This window comes from Triticum aestivum, chromosome 2B (genome assembly GCF_018294505.1).
Source record: "Triticum aestivum cultivar Chinese Spring chromosome 2B, IWGSC CS RefSeq v2.1, whole genome shotgun sequence".
Classification (NCBI taxonomy): domain Eukaryota; kingdom Viridiplantae; phylum Streptophyta; class Magnoliopsida; order Poales; family Poaceae; genus Triticum; species Triticum aestivum.
In genome coordinates this window covers 415,219,173-415,232,338 of record NC_057798.1, presented here as the reverse complement: position 1 = coordinate 415,232,338, position 13,166 = coordinate 415,219,173, and the positions used below count along the sequence as shown (strand labels likewise).

The window sequence follows — 13,166 nt, the reverse complement described above, 5'->3', positions numbered from 1 at the left end:
CAGTCGCCCGAGCCCGCCTGGAACATGCGTCCCGCTGGCCACCTCTGTCTGCACCCCCGCACAAGCCAGGTCGAGCCTCCCCGTGCGCGCGTACACTGCTGCACTACTGCCGCGCGCGCGTCACTGTGGCCTTGCCACCGCCCTGGACAGCACCCTGACCGCCTCGTGCACGCCCCGCGCTTGCAGCCGCTCGTCGCCATGCAGCGATGCTGCTGTTGCCGTTTTGCTGCTGCCGCTGCTACAGTGAACTACAGTGAACTAAAGTTCACTGTAGCGCTGGCTAGCTTTGCTGAAATAACGCTGATTAGCCCTCTATGTAACTGCAAAAAAACATTAAAACAAATATTATTATGGGAAATATTTATCTGGGCATGTAGTACACTTGACAGGGTTCAATTCTTTCCATTGGACCAAACCCAAAACTCTCCTAGATTAATTCCTATAAAAATGACAAAAGTCTATGTTTAGTTAACAGAAAAGACTGAAAACAGAGTTATTGTGGTAGCTATTTTAAAGCAAAAAAGAAACAAGTTGCAGAGATCTAACAGAGATGAAATTGATACTAGCTTGTAGATCACATGAAAATTATCAGTATTGGTAAAAGGCACTAAGCCATAGGATGGGCAGAACAATAATTATAGCCTTTTGAAAACAGCCAAGTAATGTTTAAAACTAAGGATTTCTTAGACAGCCAATTTTCAGGGAATCCGAAATAACTGTTTAAATCTTCAGAAATTCGTAGAAATTCATCCGTAACTCGGATGGAAAAACTTTATACATCAAAGTTGATCAGAACAACGAGACAAATCCGAATACGCCCTCCTCATACCTATCACATGCCCCTAGCATGCTGAACATGGAACCGTCCCCTCTCTTTTCATCTATACGGAAAACGTCAGACGCCGGAAAAACCCATCTGGATGTGTTCCCTCTCTGTCTGCAATGTGTAGCACTGCGTTAGGTCACCCCTAACACCGTGTATTGCCATGTTATGCTTTGTGGTGCTTTTATTGCTCTATTATTTATTGTGTTTCCCCTCTGTTACTTCTTTCCGGTAGACCCCGAGACCGCGGTTGAACCAGTGATCGACTACTTCACCGTTGAAGATCCGTATTTGTCTGCCGAGCTTCCAGGCAAGCAAACCCCCTTGTTCATTCCGATATCACCTATTCTCTTCTCTCTTATGCTTGCATTAGAAATTGCTGCTGCTACTGCTTTACCTATTCTGATGCATAGCCTGATCTTCTAACTTGCTATTGTTACCTACATGTTTATCCTAAACTGCTTAGTATAGTCTGGTTAGAGGCCCATTAGAGACCCCATGTTGACCCAACTGCCCAGCTGGATTATCATAAGACCCGATCAACGGGATTGAAGACCAGACCCCAGCACCGCACAACACTCCCCCTTAGTTGTACGACACTGCAATGTTACTATCGAGTGCCGAGGGTGATACCTCGTTAGCACTTCTGATGCTAACTCTATGGAGTAGTTACCCGGTCGTGGTCATCAAGGGTGATTCCTCCTTTTCCACATACGATAACGACGCTGTCATGCAACACCTCAAGTGTGAACCTCGAGGGTGATTCCTCCTTTGTTCACCTTGACGATAACATTAGGTGGAATTCCATCGAGGGTGATTCCTCAAAGTTCCCATTGGTGTTAGACATACGATTACTATGGTTACTATGACATTACACTAAACCATGTTACTAAAGACGGGTCGGCCCTGAGGGGTACCCACGCAAGCTTAATTGCGAGTGATGTGGAGTCGGGTTGACCTGGAAGGTGCCCGCAAGTTAATGACGAGGCGTGGCGAGGCATTCTTAGCCCTTGCCGCAAGTCCTTGAGACGGGCGACAGGGTCACATCGATCGTGAGTCTCTGCTCGTTATCGCACGCTCCTAATCCACTACGATTTGGATATTTGATCCGAGGGGCCTCTGGCCTGATAGCACTAACCATCACGTGGGCATAGTATGGGCGTTCTGCGTCGTATACACCAGCCAAAGCTTAATAGACGTCATGCGACTGAGCGGTGCCCGCCGGGTTGGATTGCGTAAGCACCTGCCTTTTAAGGAGGTAGCTAGGTTTGCTCACCGACCATGTACGCAACGTGCAGGAGTGCAAAGGGCGATGGGCTCGAGACCCCTGCGCGCTTAGGATATAGACCGGCGTGCTGAACTCTCTATTAAGCCTAGGTCAGGTTGCGGCGTATTGTTTGGCCGAGGCCGGGCATGACCCAATAAAGTGTGTCCGCCCGGAGTTAAGTGAGCGTGGTGGGTAAGTTGGTGCACCCCTGCAGGGAACAAAACATCTATCGATAGCTTGTCCTACAGTAACGGACACTCAGAGTTGTATCCCGACCGATACAACTAGAACTGGATACTTGAGATGAGAATTGGATAGTATGGCTCTGGGATTGCTTTCTCGCAGGGAGTCGAGGGAGGATCTCTGGGAAAGGTTGATGACACTACTACTACTTTACTTTATGCTAGTCGGCACTCTTCTAATGTTGCAAGACCGCTGAAGTTGCTGAAGATGCTAGTCTTCGATAGGACTAGGCTCTCCCCTCTATTCTGGCATTTCTGCAGCCCAGTCCTTATATACACCTTCTTTTGATAATGTTGCATTGTAGTGTAGATCCTTGCTTGCTGAGTACTTTGGATGAGTACTCACGTTTGCTTTGCTTGCTTCCCCCCCCCCCCATATCCGTTTGATGCCACCAGATGACGGAGCCCCTGAGACCGCTGCCACCACCGACGACTACTACTATCCCGAGGGTGCCTACTACCATGTGACGGACGCCAACGACCAGGAGTAGTTAGGAGGATCCCAGGCAGGAGGCCTTGCCTTTTCGATCGATGTTGCTTTTGTGCTAGCCTTCTTAAGGCAATCTTGTTTAACTCATGTCTGTACTCAGATATTGTTCCTTCCGCTGACTCGTTTGTATTCTAGCTTATGTATTCGAGCCCTCGAGGCCCCTGGCTTGTAATATAAAGCTTGTATTATTTTAAATTTGTGTCTAGAGTTGTGTTGTGATATTTTCTCATGAGTCCCTGAACTTGATTGTAAACATTTGCATGTATGATTAGTGTACGATTGAATCGGAGGCGTCACAGATAAGGATTACAGAGTTGCATCCCCTAACTTAACAACAATAGCAGGTAAGGATAATAAATATAGTAGTTGCATCCCCCTCGCACAAAACAATCTTCTTGCATCATGGAGCATGTTAATCAGATAGTTCCCGAACCAGTGCATCATTCCTGTCATAGACAGAACTCTTCACACAAGGATTCGCCAAGAAAGTCTTGTAGATTTCCTTTAATGGAACCTACAAACTCAGGCACAAGTTGCACACACACTGACTTAAGCCTTGGCGATGATCTGAATATCAGTTTTAGGAAATCATGTTCATGGTCTTGTCCACTGAAGCCGTTGACCTGCACTACTCCAAGACGGGTGAACAAGATACTTTGGCATCTCTAATTCTTTGGCTCCTCACAACGGCAATTTCCTCGGCATGCCATCCTCTGAAGCAGATGAACGGTATTAACATGCATTTTATTTATGATCCAGAGTAGTATTTAATAGGTGGCTATTACTACTATTTTTGCCTCCCTGAACAAGGGAAAAGGGCACGTATTACAATGTATATCCCTGTGAACACAAGAAAAAAATGAAGAACATGTAGCATGTATGTAGGATAGAAGCCAGGGGCAGAATTACCTCCTGCTAAACTGGAATGACGACGATAAGCGTTTTTGTCACGGCACAAATCTAATGCAACCGAAAGAGACGCAAGACAAATGGTCCAAAAAATGCCCAGGTGAAGCAACATTTATGTACAATAGCGAGAAGTGGGTAACCGGAAGCCTCTCCAGCTCTTGTGCAAACAGCATGTCTTCTGCACGCTCCCACGCATCATCCAAATTATTCTGCAAAACAATACAATTCAGCAGGATACTATGCATAAAAAGAATTGAAGTTTTGATGTGCAAATTTACCAGACTGGGTACAAACACGAAATACTAGACGCTTACAGGGAGTGATATATGCAACTAGAGGCCATGAACGGGAGGACGGCGCTTTCGTACTCAGGCATGAAGACCGCAATGTTGTCCACATGCCAACAACCGAACACAAGAGCCGGGTCTGTGAAGCGTCAGTCCCAATCAAAAATCTCCAGCATTGGCGCGATGGAGACGCTGAACTTCGGGCCGGTCTCGAATTCCATTTTAAAATGCTTAAGCATTGGCGTCACGAAGTTGATGCTACTCCATACCGTGTCACTTGTGAGAACAAGCGTCCCCAACGACCCGGAGTGGACCACGATGTCGTATGCAGAAGATGTCACCCTCAGCAAGCGCAAACACAAGCAGAGGGTGACCAGGGTGCTGACGTCCATGACGTGGCAACAATCGAGGCATAGTACCTCCACCGCCGGGGACACGCTGGTTAGCATCCGTGTGAAGCAGATGGGCTTATACTAGGTGATCTGTACCACCGAGGCGCACTCGAAGAAGGGCAACTCTACTTCCATGTACCTGTCGTATTGGTAACTCAATCCGAGCAGATTCGCCAAGAACTTGACCGCGGCGGGCAGAAGGGACTATAAGGCAGCTTCGTCGCAACATTTGCTGTGAGAGATCTTGATGTAGAGGGTGTTCGACACCCAAGGTGAACCGTCCAAGCCACCGAGCGCGGCTTCGACCTTGGCGGGCGCGATGTCGCGGAATATGAGATCTGGGAGGGACGTCCACAGGCCGCGCCACCCGTGCGACAGGACGTTGTGCGAGTGGTGCTGCGACAGCATCGTAACCGCTCGAGGACCAGGAGGAGCATGTCGTCGGGGAGGGCGCTGAGGAGGTCAGGTCCTCCGCCGGGACCACGCCGGAAGAGAACTCAATGCGGCGGTCGCGACGAGCGCCTTAGAGGACGACCCGTCACATGGGCATCTGGGTGGGGCACCTCTCCAGCCTCTTCCATGGATCCATGGGTTGTCCGTGAGGAATACGCTCGAACACTCAAAGCAGAAGAGGACGCCCGAACATTCAGAACTACCAAGGCCAAGATGCAAGTTGGAGACTCAATCCGACTGCTCCCAAGGGTTGGACTTCAGGATTGGTCCCACGTGTCATTCATAATGAGAAAGGTTTGGTCCACCAGAAAGAATTGATGTCGCGCCAGGCGAATAGGCAAGACAGGTGAGAAGAACCAGTTAAACAAGTTGGACTGTCCGGCTGGTATGGGCCGACTGACTATTAGGCGCGTACACATTGCATGTAACGAGGGGCTCCTTAAAGAGATCTGTAGCACATACGGGCGCTTGTAATGAACTAATAGAACTTCAAACTAGTGCTTCTGGAGCTTTCCGAACATTTCAGAGACAATAACAAGTTAGGTTCGTGTATCCATTAGCACTCCATGGACGTCTGTTTCAGAGACTATAACGTCCACACTTGTAGTTATTCACGCCTACAAGATAGACGCCGCTAGTGCAACTTATATAACCATTGATACTCAATAGACGCTTGCTTAACTGTAGTTGTAATTATTCCAGCCTGCAAGGAACACGCTGGCACTACAACCTATGTACTAACCATTTGTACTCCATACACGAGTGTTTAAGCGTTCTACGAAACTGCTGCTACAAAAGTTGATTACACGCATTGGGACAAGGCGTCTATAAAGGATTTTTTTGGTTGCCCACCGCGTACTTGTTAGCTACTCCCTCCGTCCTTGAAAGAGTGTACTTCCAACTTTGTTGGAGGGTCAACTATCTCAAAGTTTGACCGAGTTTATGCAAAAATATGTTAATGCTTATGAAACCAAATAGGTATATGACGAAAATATATTTAATCATGAATCTAATGCTACTAATTTGATGGCATAAATGTTGGTCTATTATTGTATAATTACGGTCAAACGTAAAAGAAGTTTGACTTTCTAATAAAGTTGGAAGTACACTCTTTCAAGGACGGAGGGAGTATGGGAGAAACTACCCCACGTGTGTTGACCAATAGAAGTTTACAACTCCCAAGTACTTATCAAAGCATGCATGCACACTCTCATTTCCCAAGTCCCCATGGAAACGCCAAATGCTCTGACGTCCTATCGTTGGCATACACGTCGAATCAAAATACGCGGCTGGAGCAGACAAATCGTCCAGTCGTCTTTAAATTAGTACGCATGTGTGCTCGGGAATCGCTGCACATTCATCCTCATCATCATCCAACAGAACAAGCCATTCTTCTCTGTGCTTGGGTCTGCCATGGCCCGTGGGGGCAGCTCTAGATGGGAAAACAACCAAGGAGCTTTGACCAAGGTTGCGGAAGCAAAAGAGAGGTATAGACGCCTCGCGGCTGCCACAGGGGCAGGCGAGAGCTCTAACAAACGCACTTGTCCCGAGGGCGAGCAGGCACGCGAGGGCTCTGAGAAGCGGAGTCGTCCTATGGCCGACCGACCGGCATATGCCTCTAACAGGCCCGTTGAGGACATCGCCGACTGGGCGAAGCTGAGCAATGACGCACTGGACAAGGCGACATCTCTCATCCACAAAGTTATGGATGACAAGGAGAAGGCAACCGCTCTGATCGTCAAACTTATGGATGAGAAGGAGAAGCTAGCATCGAGCGAGACCTCCTCAAGGAGGAGATCGCCGGAGCTACACGACGACAGAAAGGCCTTACTGTAGGACGTAGCCGCCGTCATTGTCAAACTGATGGATGAGAAAGAGAAGATCAACATCGAGCGCAACCTGCAGATGGATGAATCCATCATAGCTTTGAAGCAATGTCGTGAAGACATCAAAGATATCATTCAAGCTCATGTCGACAAGGACAAAGCCATGGACGCAATGAAGAAGATGGTGGAAGACAATCAAGAGGAGATGATGCTGGCGGAGGCGTTGAAGAAAAAGATTCAGGAATTACTCGCCGATCAACCCATCATTAACGTGGCTGTAAAAATCGAATAGAGCATCCACCCCTATAGTTGTAAGGGTTTACTAAATCTGCCATCCTGTTAAGGGTTAACTGATGTTAAAAGTAACATCCGCAGTTAACTAAATTGTCCTAGTGATCAATTGTAACTCCTTCTTTACAGTTAACTCAATTTGTCCTAGTGTTAAAAGTTTACTGAAGTTTTTTAGTTAACTGAAGGAGACATGCTATTAATACTTTACTGCATTTTCAGTTGACTGAAATTGTCTAAAAGTTTACTGCATTTGTCATCATGTTAAAAGTTTACTGCATCTGTCCTCGTGTTAAATTTTAAATCAATATTTTCAGTTCACTTAATCTCTCCGGGTGTTAAAAGTTTACTGCACCTGTCCTTGTGTTAAAATTATAACGAATTTGTACAGCAACTAAATATTCCAATTATCTATCTCAAGCTGGGAGTTCAAAGTTAACTGTGTCACACCTAGTATGTGATTCTATCCGAGAGGAACTCGAAGGTCCCACCAAGGATAGAGCCGCATATTGAAGACGCTTTTGCAAGGTGGATATCATTACATCGTACCATTACATAATAGATGGGGATACATACAAAAGACATACAATGCCACATGAATACATTGAACATTATACACGAGAACAACATCCGATTATGGATGGAACACAAACAAAACTCAAATGACATCCATCCTGCTAGCCCAGGTTGCCGACCAAGAACCTAACCCCTGAACGAAGAAGAAGCAGAAGAAGAACTCCAAGACAAGCAAACATCGCTCTCACGTCAGATCATCGCATTACCTGTTCCTGCAACTGTTATTGTAATAAACTGTGAGCCACGAGGACTCAGCAATCCCATTACCATGGGTATCAAGACTAGCAAAGCTTAATCGTAAGGAATGGATAAGTGGTGAGGTTACAGCAAGCGACAAAGCATTGTATGGTGGCTAACTTACGAGTACAAAAATAAGATGAGAAGCTACGCAACGGTCGCAAACTAGTAATGATCAAGAAGTGATCCTGCACTACTTACATTCAAACATAACCCCACCATGTTCTCTTCTCGAACTCACCCGAAAAGACACCATGACAGTTACACACGCGGTTGGTGTATTTTTTATTTGAATCTGGTGTCAAATTCTCTACAACCGAACATTAAAAATTCCCATCTGCCACATAACTGCAGGCACAACTCTCAAAAGTTTAATCCCTGCAGGGGTGTCCCAACTTAGCCCATGACAAGCTCATGATCCGCGGAGACAATCCTCCATTGCAGGACATCCGATCAGACTCGGGATCCCGGTGCACAAGACATTTCGACAATGGTAAAACTAATCCAGCAAGACCTCCCGCCGTGCCGACACCCTAATAGGAGCCGCGTGTATCTAGTCTCAGGCCACGACGGATGAGCGACGCATACAGGTACCAAAATAACCCAGGTTGCCCCGGGGCAGCCCCGCACAGTGCTCTAGTTTGGGACCAACACCATCAGCACTGGCCCCCCTGTATTATGTGGAAAATCCTCGGGTTCATGATGCCCTATGCCAATTAATTAATTAATTCAGTATTATTATGTTGGCAAATGTTAAAACCAATGTTGGGCCTTGCTGGAAGAGTTTTATTCAAAGTGAACTGTCAAGAGGGGCCCATAAACCCTCATCGTGTTAGGGACGCAAAATCAAGGAACATAACACCGGTATGACGGAAACTAGGGCGGCAAGAGTGGAACAAAACACCAGGCATAAGGCTGAGCCTTCCACCCTTTACCAAGTATACATGTGCATTACTTAAATAAGAGATATTGGGATATCCCAAGATATCCAAGATATCCATGTCGCAACATGGAACAACCTACATCTACACCTGCAACTAGCAACGCTATAAGAGGGGCTGAGCAAAGCGGTAACTGAAGGAAATATGCCCCAGAGGCAATAATAAAGTTATTATTTATTTCCTTATTTCATGATAAATGTTTATTTCGTGCTAGAATTGTATTAACCAGAAACTTACTACATGCGTGAATACATAGACAAAACATAGTGTCCCTAGTATGCCTCTACTTGTCTAGCTTGTTAATCAAAGATGGTTATGTTCCTAACCATAGACATGTGTTGTCATTTGATGAACGGGATCACATCATTAGGAGAATGATGTGATGGACAAGACCCATCCGTTAGCTTAGCATCATGATCGTTACAGTTTCATTGCTACTACTTTCTTCATGACTTATACATGTTCCTCAGACTATGAGATTATGCAACTCCCGAATACAGGAGGAACACTTTGTATGCTACCAAACGTCACAACATGAAAGGGTGATTATAAAGGTGCTCTACAGGTGTCTCCGAAGGTGTTTGTTTGGTTGGCATAGATCAAGATTAGGATTTGTCACTCCGTGTTTCGGAGAGGTATCTCTGGGCCCTCTCGGTAGTACTCATCACTATAAGCCTTGCAAGCATTGTGAGTAATGAGTTAGTTACGGGATGAAGTATTACGGAACGAGTAAAGAGATTTTCCAGTAACGAGATTAAAATAGGTATGATGATACCGACGATCGAATCTCGGGCAAGTAACATATCGATGACAAAGGGAACAACGTATATTGTCATGCGGTTTGAGTGACAAAGATCTTCGCAGAATATGTAGGAACCAATATGAGCATCCAGGTTCCGCTATTGGTTATTGACCGGAGACGTGTCTCGGTCATGTCTACATAGTTCTTGAACCCGTAGGGTCCGCACGCTTAACGTTCGATGACAATTGGTACTATGAATTTATGTGATATGATGTACCAAAGATTGTTCGGAGTCCCGGATGTGATCACGGACATGACGAGGAGTCTCAAAATGGTCGAGACATAAAGATTGATATGTTGGACGATTATATTCGGACACCGCAAGTGTTCCGGAGAAGTTTCGGATAAAACTGGAGTGCCGGAAGGGTTATCGGAACCACCGGAGAAGTAATGGGCCTTATTGGGCCTAGGAGAGATAGAGAGGGGCTGCCAAGGGCTGGCCACGCGCCCCCCCATGGGCCTAGTCTGAATTGGACTAAGGGGAGGGGAGGCGCCCCCTCCTTCCTTCTCTTCCCCCCTCCTTCCTTCTTCTCCTAGTAGGACTAGGAAAGGGGGGAGTCCTACTCCTACTAGGAGGATGATTCCTCCCCCCTTGGCGCGCCTATGAGGACCGGCCGGCCTCCCCTCTTCTCCTTTATATACGGGGGAGGGGGCACCCCAAAGACACACAAGTTCATTATTTAGCCGTGTGCGATGCCCTCCTCCATAGTTACACACCTCGGTCATATCATCGTAGTGCTTAGGCAAAGGCCTGCGCCGGTAACTTCATCATCACCGTCACCACGCCGTCGTGCTGACGAAACGCTCCCTCGACCTTAGCTGGATCTAGAGTTCGTGGGACGTCACCGAGATGAACGTGTGTAGATCGCGGAGGTGCCGCAGCTTTGGTGCTAGGATCGGTCGGATCATGAAGACGTATGACTGCATCAACCGCGTTGTCATAATGCTTCCGCTTTCGGTCTACGAGGTTACATGGACACACTCTCCCCTCTCATTGCTATGCATCACCTAGATAGATCTTGCATGATCGTAGGAATTTTTTTTTGAAATTATCGCGTTCCCCAACAGTAACATAGCCAAACAACGGTTTGCTGGGATGGTGAAAAAGGTTAGAGGCTGTTTCATCGCATATTGGGAGGCTTGATATACAAGTGGTAGGAATCGCGACATAGCGATAGCATCGAGACGACTAGCATAGCAATGATAGTAGTGAGATCCAGGGTATCGGTCAACTTGCCTGAAATCCCGCTAGTAAGAAGATCGAGTCCATGAAGAAGACGAACGGGCATAGACGAACCAAGCGTAGTCGAACAAATCCTCACGATCGCAACAAAACAGGAACTATCAAGAAGAAGCACAACCGGAAAGAAGCAAACAACAAGGTAAACACCCAACACATAAACATGGCACGATGCTCAACCAAGTAGGATGCATGACAAGGCTACATGATGCTACTCATGGCAAGAGATGATGCATACAAGAGCCCCACATCAAAACAAGTTTAAATGAGGCCGGAAACAACATATAACAATTCCAGAAAGTCCTCATATGCAAATTTTGAAATTGTTTCAGATCTGAACAAAACCATAACTTGAAGTTGTTAAATAGCAAGTTAAAGTGCACCAGGATGACCTACCCGATTCTTTAGTCAAGTTACATATAAAGTTCATTTAATTCGGAGCTACGGTCTAGAAGATATGAGCAACATAAGTTAAACATGGCATTGATGCAAAATGCATTTAAGCATCAAGAAAACACACTCAAAACATGGATGCAACAAAATATTATGAAACTACATGAAATTCTAATCAAGATTCATATAGAGCATGCTCAAAATGGAGCAATGGTTCAACACATACACTCAAAACAAGATATAACAACAATCTGCCCAAAACAGAAGTAGGCACTTTGCAACCATCAAAACAATATGCTACAGGAATCATATGAGCACAAACTTGATATGCGCTCAATGTACAGATAACATGCTTCAAATATCATTAAGGTTCAGGTTCATAGGCATCAAGGTTAAACCAATATGATATATGCAAAAAAACTTTATAACACAGATTATGACTGAAAAACAGCGCATATGTATGAGCGGAGTTAATATGATGACATATTGGAGGCATGAAACAAAGATGCTACAACAACTATACATAGCAAACAGGGACATGGCATCAAAGTATACATAACAAAGAGCAAATAACATCAAGGCATCATATGCATATGGCTCATGGATTAGAGGGAACCATCAAGACAAGTTTGAAAGTTGTAACAGTTTCAGCAAGTGTAAACAGCAACATCATCATAACATGTTCGCAATCTTGTAACAGAGGTCATATGAAGTCGAATATTATCAAACTTGTAATTTGAACAAATTACTCATAGCATACTTCAAAACAAGTAATTGGAGTATCTACAAAACAGTCATAGATTAATTAATATCAAGCTCACAACATGGCATCATGAAGTTAACAGAAAACTAGAACATCATTTAGGCAAGTTCATGGCAATTAAAACATATCCTACAGGACATATATGAGGCATCAAATGGCATTGAATGGTAGATCATAATACGGAAATCAAAACATGTCAACTAGGCATCTCCGGATTATGCATGGATTAAATGGTAGCATCAAGCAAACATAGCAACATGATATGACAGATTCAGACTTAGCAGAACATTAACAGCAAGTAGCCCACTTCATAAGCTTGATTCACTCACCACGGGACATATAAATATAAATGGATTGCACCACTGCAAATACAGCATGACTATGCTCCTAAAACATGTTGACATGATGCTCAAAAGAAAATCACACAAAAAGATATAAAAATGATAAAATGACAAGTTATAACAGTTTTCAGCAGTTAACATCAGTAAGCACTTTTGCAATAGAGGTTAACATGTCAATATGCACCCGAACGTGAATGCAAATCACACCAACATGTAGAGCACTCTGATCTTAACATTTTCATATCAAGATCATCACCATATGATCAACAGGGATAAAGATACAACACTCGCAAAATGCCTAAATGATGTTAACAGGTAGCAGATTTCAGCAGTTTATATCACTTAACAGTTTTGCGGCGAAGATTAAGGCATCAAGATGGACAGTAACATGAATGCAAAATACACTAGAATTTAGAGCATCAAGAAATGAACATTTTGACATATTATACACATAAAACGAAGCAATATGCACAAAGTTATGGCCATCCAAACATGCATACATGATGTAATAAAATCTGGGACTGGAATTTTTATACCCTTGGGAAAAACGGGACGGAGGGAAGCGGGACGGCGCGGTGCAGGACGGATCCGGCCGTTTGGTTGGATGAGCCGGTGGATCTGGTCCACCTGACCAGATCCGGGCGGCGGACTCTGCCGAGGGGCGTCGCCGGCGAAGAGGCGGCAAGGCGCGGGAGGCCGACAGAGCTCCGGCGAGCGGCGGAGGCGGCGACACGAGGCGCCGAGCGGCGCACGGTGGTGGCGCGGGCGGCGCGGCGAACGGGCGGTGGCGGTGCAACTAGCGCGGTGGAGGTGGTCGGTGGCGGCGAGGCCCAAGGCGGCGGCGGCCGGCGGAGGCGCGCGCGCGGCGCGGGGCCGATCTGGCCCGGGGCGGGCCC

The 13,166-nt window shown here is 45.9% G+C and overlaps 1 pseudogene; it reads right to left on the bottom strand.

Moving 5' to 3' along the window:
* Positions 1–3,222: 3,222 nt before the first annotated feature.
* LOC123039244 (uncharacterized) lies at positions 3,223–4,818 on the bottom strand (annotated as a pseudogene).
* Between the last annotated feature and the right edge of the window lie 8,348 nt (positions 4,819–13,166).